Raw genomic sequence first — 9452 nt, 5'->3', positions numbered from 1 at the left:
TCAAATTGCAAATTTAAAAAATTAGCCAATAGAGGATGGAAGCAAGTTTGGATAGCAAAGAAATATGTTTTTGACACTAACCTTCCAGGACCCAATTTAAATTGGGGACCTAAAATAAAATTTTGATTGTGTGTTACAGGTGTGCTTGACATCCATTAAGCATTCTTGGTATTTATATAGCGGATGCTCAAAGCACATGACATGAGACAAATCCAAATTCCTGTCCGTGACATTAAAGGAAGGAGTTTTTGTCAAATATGGTGACAACAATAGAGGAAAGATTATTGGAATTGGTGACATAGGCAATGAGTCAACTGCAGTAATCAAAAATGTCTTGTATGTTGAAGGGCTAAAACACAACTTGCTGCTTTGGTTCAAAATGAGAATGACCAGAAAATTGTATCAATTAAAAGTGATCATGGAGGTGAATTCCAAAATGATTCTTTTCAAACTTATTGTGAACAACATGGAATCAACCACATATATTCTGCCCCTAGGACACCACAGCAGAATGGGGTAGTGGAGAGGAAAAATAGATCCCTAGAAGAGTTAGCTAGGACCATGCTTAAGGACTCCAACCTACCTAAGTACTTTTGGGCAGATGCAATTAGTACAGCCACTCATGTTGTGAATAGAGTTCTCATTAGGCCCCTGCTTAGAAAAACCCCCTATGAGCTTTACAAGGGTAGAAAACCAAACCTTTCCTACTTTAGAATCTTTGGTTGTAAGTGCTTTGTGTTGAACAATGGCAAAGAACACCTAGGAAAGTTTGACCCTAAGGCAGATGAAGGTATCTTTTTAGGATATTCCCAAACTAGTAAGGCCTCTAGAATCTACAACAAAAGAACAAAGACCATAGAAGAGTCAGTTCATGTAAAGTTTGATGAATTATTTGCAGAAAACTTGAACAAAACTCCTCTTGTGGTTGATGACTTTTTGGATGAAGTTGTAGAGTCTGAACCAGTAGAACAACCTGTAGCTGTCCCTCCAACTATATCTGACTGTGTAGAACCTATAAGAACTGGTGATTTACCTAAGGAATGGAAGTTCAACAGAAACCACCCCATAGATAACATTATAGGGGATATCTCTAAAGGTGTTGCAACTAGGAAAAACCTTAGAGAGTTCTGTAACTTTACAGCCTTTGTGTCTCAGATTGAACCTAAGAACATTAAGGAAGCCCTGTTAGATAGTGAGTGGATACTTGCTATGAATGAGGAGTTAAACCAGTTTGAGAGAAACAAGGTGTGGAGTTTAGTACCTAAACCAGAGGGTAAGCACATCATAGGAACAAGGTGGGTGTTCAGGAACAAGTTAGATGAGAATGGAGTTATAACCAGAAACAAAACTAGATTAGTATCCAAGGGTTATAGTCAAGAAGAGGGAATCGATTTTGATGAAACCTATGCCCCTGTAGCTAGGTTAGAAGCCATAAGAATTTTATTGGCTTATGCTTGTATAATGGACTTTAATCTTTATCAAATGGATGTGAAAAGTGCCTTTCTCAATGGTGACCTTCAAGAGGAAGTTTTTGTTAGCCAAACACCTGGTTTTGAAAATCCTGATTTTCCTAATCATATGTATAAGCTATCAAAGGCCCTCTATGGGTTGAGACAAGCTCCAAGAGCTTGGTATGAGAAGCTCAGCAATTTCCTTATTCAACAAAAAAATTTAAGAGGAAATGTTGACAAGACCCTTTTCACAAAAACTACTGGAAATGATATCTTGCTTGTCCAAGTATATGTTGATGACATAATATTTGGATCTACAAACAATAAGTTGTGCAAAGATTTTGAAAATTTAATGAAAGGTAAATTTGAAATGTCAATGATGGGTGAACTATCTTATTTCTTGGGATTTCAAATTAACCAAAGCAAGCAAGGTATTTTCATTAGTCAAACTAAATACTGTAATGATTTGATAAAGAAATTTAGTTTTGAAAACCTTAAGCCCATTGATACTCCCATGAGTCAAGGAAATTACTTAGACAGAGATGAGAAAGGTAAACCTGTAGATGTTACTAGGTTTCGGGGTATGATAGGATCTTTGCTCTATCTTACAGCAAGCCGACCAGACATCATGTTCAGTGTTTGTATGTGTGCAAGGTATCAATCAAATCCAAAGGAATCTCACTTCAGTGCAGTTAAGAGAATTTTCAGATACTTGGTAGGAACTAAAAGTCTTGGATTGTGGTATCCAAAAGGATCAACATGTACATTGATTGGTTACTCAGATTCAGACATTGCCGGTTGTAAACTCGACAGGAAAAGTACCTCAGGAACTTGTCATCAGCTTGGAAATTCTCTAGTGTCTTGGTTCAGTAAGAAGCAAACAAGCATTGCGTTATCTACTGCTGAAGCTGAATATATTGCACCTGGGAGCTGTTGTGCTCAGATTCTGTGGATGAAACAACATTTATTGGACTTTGGTGTTGATTTGGGAACAGTACCTATCATGTGTGATAACACAAGTGCAATAAGTATTACTAAGAATCCAGTGATGCACTCTAGGACCAAGCACATTGAAGTAAGACATCATTTTATAAGGGATCACTTTTAAAATGGAATCATTAAGCTTGAGTATGTTAACACAACTGAGCAACTGGATGACATCTTCACAAAAGCTTTACCAAGAGAAAGTTTCTTGCATATAAGGATGAAACTAGGGATCATTGATCCTAGTGAGGTATGATCTTTGAATCTTTTCATAGGACACTTCTGGTGCTTACAGTGTTTTCCAGTTACATCGATTTGGGAATCGATTACCAGCATGGTAAATTGTTTACAAAATCGATTTGGGAATCGATTGCTTTGGCCCCAATCTTCAGAGTTCAGAATTTTTTTTTTTTTAAACTTGCCCGAGCGTCGATTGGGAAATCGACTAGTTCAACTTTCAACTTTAAAACAATCGATTTGGACATCGATTAAGTAAATCTGGAAATCGACTTGGGAATCGATTTACAATATGACTGTTGTGACTAGCCGTTGGATGTAATAATTACTAAATCGATTGACATTACCCAGTAACGGTAACCTAATCGATTTGGGAATCGATTTACACATTTAAGGGTTTAAATAGGAGCAGTTATCAATCGATTTCTGCACTGCATTTCTCCAGATTTCACAATTTTCTCTGCTTCATATCTTTGTTCTGTCTCTGCAATTGTTCTCTGTTACTATCTACATTCAAACTACTTCAATTTACGATTATGGCACGAGTTAAACAAACCCAAGCACGCACCCCCTCACCATCATCTTCATCCAGTGGAACCCCTTCACCACCACCTACTTTAACCAAAAGAGTACCCATTCCTACACATAAGATTCTTGCCAAGGACAAAGGCAAGGCACCTGCTGCTATTCAAGAGAAACCCAAAAAGAGAAAGGAACCACCAACTGAGAAACTTATGGCTGATGCCATGAAGGAAATTTCTCAGAAAAAGAAGAAGAAACCAGTTTCTTCACCCCCTCCTAAGAAAGCTCCTGCATCCAAGGAAAAAGATGTAGAACCTACCATACCATCAGACTTTCTTAAAAGGAAAATCCATGAGGGTCGGACTCTGGATTTTGCATATTTTGATACAGACGGTTTTACTTTTCAGAACCATCTGAGATTTCACGGTCTTGAGGGCTTTCTCTCTTCAACTCTTGATAGTTATCCAAGGTTGATAAGGGAATTTTACTCAACGTTCAAGCTGACTGAAGAAGGTTTCAAGGCTCAGGTTAAAGGGAAAAGGATGTCTATGTCCTTTGAAGATTTTTCTGTTTTATCAAGATTACCATTTCATGGAACTTCTATCGACGGCAGTTCAGAGGCTAACACGGCTGACCAAGGATGGGAAGAATCGTTCGACAGGCATTACCTTCCAACATAGTACAATTAAGCTGTTGGGGAGAGCATCCACTATTGGGCCAAATTAAAAAGTGTTTAGATGAGTTTGGAATGAATTATCACACACAAGTGTTTACACAAATTGCTCTTAGAAGATTTTTTAGGTTTCTCAACACTTAAAGCTAATACGAGAGATTTTCAAGATTTTAAATTTGTAACTACACAGAATCTTTTCTAGTTTTACATTGTGGATCTATGTTTCTTTGTGATTATCACAAATACGTTAATAGTGAGCCATTTAGTCCAACGGTAGGAAGTTAAAGTAAATATGCTTGTCAGGAAGTACAAATTACTTCAAATGGAAGAAGATGAAGACATTGAGACAATGTTTTCTAGATTCCAAACTCTAGTCTTTGAATTAAAGGTTTTTCAAAAGAGCTACACTACATCTGATCATGTCAAGAAGATCCTGAGAAGTCTACCTAGCAAGTGGAGACCAGAAGTAACTGCAGCTCAAGAGGCTTAAGATCTTAACAAATTGCCTCTAAAAGAGTTGATGAGTTGACATAGATCCCATGATATTGACTTTGTGGAAGATTAAACAAGAAGGAAATCAAAGTTTTGGCTCTCAAATCCAAAGGAAGCAAAGAAAACTGCAAGGCAATCAAAGCTAAGAAGGACTCAGAGGAAAGTGAATTAGAAGACCAAAGTGAAGACTCATATTATGAAGAGCTATCATCCATTTGAAAGAAAATACAACACATGTGGAACAATAGGGATAAATCATTTCCCAAAATTAATTTCACACGATCCATAAATTTTAGAGCAACTTAAGAAAATCCGAAAAAAGGAAAATCGCTAGTTATGAATGCAAAGAACTAGGACAATTGAAATCAAAGTGTGCTAAGCTTGAGAAGGAAAACCCTCAAAGAAAAGACTTCAATACAAAGAAGAAGATTCTTATAATTATGTTAAATGATTATCTGAACAAGAATCGCGATGTCTCCTCAAAAATAAAATAACTTATAAAAACTTATTCCATCATAACAAACAAATATGACTCCGTTGAAAAAGACTAAAAACTTACAAAACAAAAATATAACTCTAAAGGAAAACATCTCAAAAGCCTCATAAGTACTTGTACTTTTGTCGAGTATGAAAAATATTTTCAAGATTTTCTAGTAAATGGCATAGATAAAAGCAAACAAGATTACTTGATCTTTGGTGTTAGCAGAAACAATAAAAAAGGTATTGGCATGGAGGAACCATTGGAAACTCCAACGATTAATTTATCTGAAATTGTGTCCGTATACTTCTTAAATAAACCTGGAAAGAAAAACACCTTTTAGAACTAATAAAATGGGACTCAATCAAATGTGGGTACCTAAAAACAAAATAATTAATCTTGCAGATATTCTTAGCAACAAAGTTAAAAGACTAGTCACGACATTTGGACAGTGGAGGATTTGTGGGATTTAGAGGAAATCAAAAGGGTAATATCATAGGTTGTGGCACAATAGGTAATCGTTTTCTCCCCTCTATTAAAAATGTTCTACTAGTAAAAGGAATAATGAATAACCTATTGATCATAACTCAATTAAGTGACAATGGTTATAATATTTTCTTAAATCAAAAGTCTTGTAAGGAAATTAGTCAAACAGATGAATCTACATTTTTTTCTTGTCAGAGGAAAAACAAAATTTACAATATAAAGTTATCAAATTTGGAAAAACAAAAAATGAAGTGTCTCATGTCAGTGAATAAAGAAAAAATAATATGGCATACGAGAATGGGACATGCCAAATTGAGATTAATCTCAAACTTGAAAAGACTCAACCTAATCAAAGGTTTTCCAAATTTAAAGTTTGAGTCAGATTTCTCCTTGAGGCATGTCAGAAAGGGAAACAAATTATATCATCCTTTGTTCCAAAGAATGTAGTTTCCATTTCTAGACCACTTCAACTTTCACACCTTGATTTATTTGGTCCATTACAAATTGCTACTATCCGTGCTAAAAAGTAGGGACTTGTTATTGTTTAAGACTATTCCAGGTTGACAAGGGTAAAATTCCTTAGACACAAGGATGAGTCACATAAAGTATTCACTACCTTCTAGAAATAAGTACAAAATGAAAAAGGTTTTTGTATTATAACTATTCTTAGTGATCATTGTGGTGAGTTTTAAAGAAAACTTTAAAAGGTGTCTCTGTTGATCAGATAAGAAAATAGCACAAATGATTGATGAGGAGCATCTCCAATAATATTAGGATGAATTTGACACATTTGGTTATTGAGCATATGAGGTCCTTACTTAAGACTCATCACAACTATGCTAATGATAACCCTTCTCATTAAGGACCTAAAGGAAGTAGGAGGAGCAATTCTGGAAGAAAACTTGGTATCATCCTCTACACCAGTGTTCAACATTAAGAATGTCATCAAAATGCGACTTTTTGCCACCAAAGGCTGCATAAAACCAAGCAATGAATTTAAACGGCTCATACAACAATCTAGTGGATCTCAAGATACTTTTTTTCTATATTAGAGATTCGTTCACTCCAATCTTTGAGGAATGCAACAAATAAGTAATTCAAGAATATATGTGGATGTACCACTCTAGTCAAAAGATGCCTCCAGACTGCTTCCCTCTGCCAAGAGCATATCCAAAGTTTGAGAAGAAGAGGAAAAGAGCATTCAAGATATATTATGTGTTAAAGGAAGAAGATGATCATGAAAACACCAATGCAGATGAAGCTAGCCTCAGCTTGAGGAAGAGACATAAGTTAAATTCATGTGTGGAGCTTATTCATTTTCATAGTGATCTTGGTACTGGTAGTGCTATTGAAATACTTGAAATTGAAACTACTGCAACACCATCTGAACTCCTTTCTCAACACAAAACCCCTGCTTTTATCACCTCTACACCCTCAAACAAACAAAAAAGCAATTTACTGTTACTTCAAAAGATCCATCTAGTAGAGATAACTTTCCCATGGGATATTTCATCCGAAATCACCAGGGGTTTGTACCTTGGCACCATTGTAGTTTCCTTTAATCATTCCACATGCTGAGTTACGTTCATTGGATGTCCGCGCTACTATTTCCTCAAGATCTATAGTGACTGCATCTAAAGGTCCTTCTACCAATCCTTTTGCACCTGCATTTGACCCACCTCAGTTTGTTAAGAAGGAAGACTTTGACCGATTAGAAGCTAAATGTGAGGCGTTCATGGAATAAACAACCAAAAATCATGAGTCCATTCAGAATAACTTAGGACTGATCTTAGCTAGATTGACCATTATGCACCCTTAGTTTTTTTTTCCCACTCTTTTATGTATTATTCACTCTTAAATGCATCACTCTTATATATTTTTAGGGTGCTTTATGTATATGTATCGCTCTTTTTATTTGATGATAAAATGGGGAGTATATTTTGTAAGAATAATTTGTTGTCAAAATATCATACTCCATCTTTTTTTTTTAATCTTGTCATATTAAAGAAGAGCTTTACTATTTTACTTTGAACAACCTATTTTAATTTAAACAAATTTCATTATATCAATTTATTAAAAACAAAACTTGTTCATAAAAGTAGATGTTTGTCATCATTAAAAAAGGAGAGATTGTTAGAACCAACATGATTTAAGAACAATGACGCTTAATTGTTTTTATGATAGCACAAATTATTTAGTGGGAAACATTTAGTGTGCTAGTAATTTATTTAAGTGCACTGAAACTTGTCACGAGATTGAAATTTTTTTATGTTGCATCATTTGATGAATAGACAAGCTAAATAAATTACACACGAAAATACTTTGATATATATGTTCATATATAATTGGTTCAGAAAAGCACCCTCTCAGAGCACCTCTACTGAATCTTCTAATACAAGTTAACTATGGTGATTCTGCATCTGATAATCTTGGCTTCCAATTTAACCATCTGATAAAGCAACTGTCCTATACTCATCACAGTAGAGTCACCTTCTGATTGAAGAAGTGCATAACATCATCTGATATTGTCATCGTCTAACCATCTTGCCTTTTCTATCAACATTCATTAAAACAATAATAAAGACGAATTTTGGCAAAACTTTTAATGCTAATCCAAAATCACTAAAGGTTTAACAAAATTTATTATTTCAAATGTTGATTTCATGCAAACTTTAGAAACCTTAATGGACTAAATGACTCTCTATTATAGGATTTGTGATCATCACATAGAAACATATATCAACAATGTAAAACTAGAAAAGAATCTATGTCGTTACAAATTTCAAATCTTGAAAATCTCTTGTATTAGCTATAAGTGTTGAGAAACCTAAAAAATCTTATGAGAGCAATTTGTGTAAACGTTTGTGTGTGAGAATTCATTCCAAACTCATCTAAACACTTTGTAACTTGGCCCATTAGTGACTGTTCTCCTCAATAGCTTGATTGTACTATGCTAGAAGGTTCAGAAATCTTGAACACAACCAAGGTGACAAAAAGATGTTCAGTGAAAAGAAAGATATGAACCTTCAATCTTTCTTTTTAAAAAGAGAAATTCTACAATGAAATGGACAAATAAACATTTTTGGTAAAGTAAAAATCCTCAAATAATAACTGATAGATAAACTATGAAATGGGATAGAACATATGACCGTTAATTTAATGGTCAATACATTGCAACCAAACATAAGTTCTTTTTATGTAAAGAATGAGTAAATCTAATATATATTATTACGTTGGTTAATTTTTTTAAAAGCTAATAGAATGGTATAACAATATATATAATATAAATATTTATATAATTATATTTGAAATATTAATTTCTAAATTATAGTCCGTCTAATTAGGATATATTGAATCTTTGGATCATTATCATTAGCATTTAAGTAATAGTTAATTTAATTAGTTAAAATTTAATTGTTGAATCGTCGAAGTTAAAATTTATAAATCGAAGTCAGTTTATTTAGTTAAAATTGAATCATGATATCATTAAATTATAATTTATTAAATCTATTTACTTTAATTAAGTTAGATTGAACCGTTGGATTATCAAAATTAAAATTTACAAGTCACAATTAGTGTAATTAAGTTAGATTGAACTCACAAATCATTTAAATTATATTTTTTAAGTCAGATTTAGTCTAATTATATATTATTAAACCTCTAGATCGGAAACACTAGAACTTCTAATTAATTTTGAGTCTAATTAATTAATATTGTACAATTTGATCTTTGGAATTTAAATTTAAATGTTATAGTTTGTAGGATTAGTTAAGGTTTTATTGTCGTATCATTGAAATTAGACTTTCTTAATTATATTTAGTCTAATTAGTTAAGATTGAAACGTTGAATTGTAAAAATTAAAATTTCTTAATGATAGTCAATCTAATTAGTTAAGATTGAACCGTCAGGTAGACGAAATTGGAATATCTTAGACATATTTAGTCTAATTTGGTTAGATTAAACCGTTGGATTATTTAAATTATAATTTCTAAGTCATATTTAATCTAATTAGTTAAGGTTAAATAGTAGGATAATTCAAAGTAGTGGGATAAGTTAAGATTTAATTGGTACATCATCGTAATTATAATTTTGTAGTCATATGTAGTTTAATTAGGTTAGATTAAATTGT

The sequence above is a fragment of the Cicer arietinum genome, chromosome 6 (genome assembly GCF_000331145.2).
Source record: "Cicer arietinum cultivar CDC Frontier isolate Library 1 chromosome 6, Cicar.CDCFrontier_v2.0, whole genome shotgun sequence".
In the NCBI taxonomy this organism is placed as follows: Eukaryota; Viridiplantae; Streptophyta; class Magnoliopsida; order Fabales; family Fabaceae; genus Cicer; species Cicer arietinum.
The sequence above is the reverse complement of the archived record's forward strand: the minus strand, read 5'-3'. Positions refer to the sequence as shown.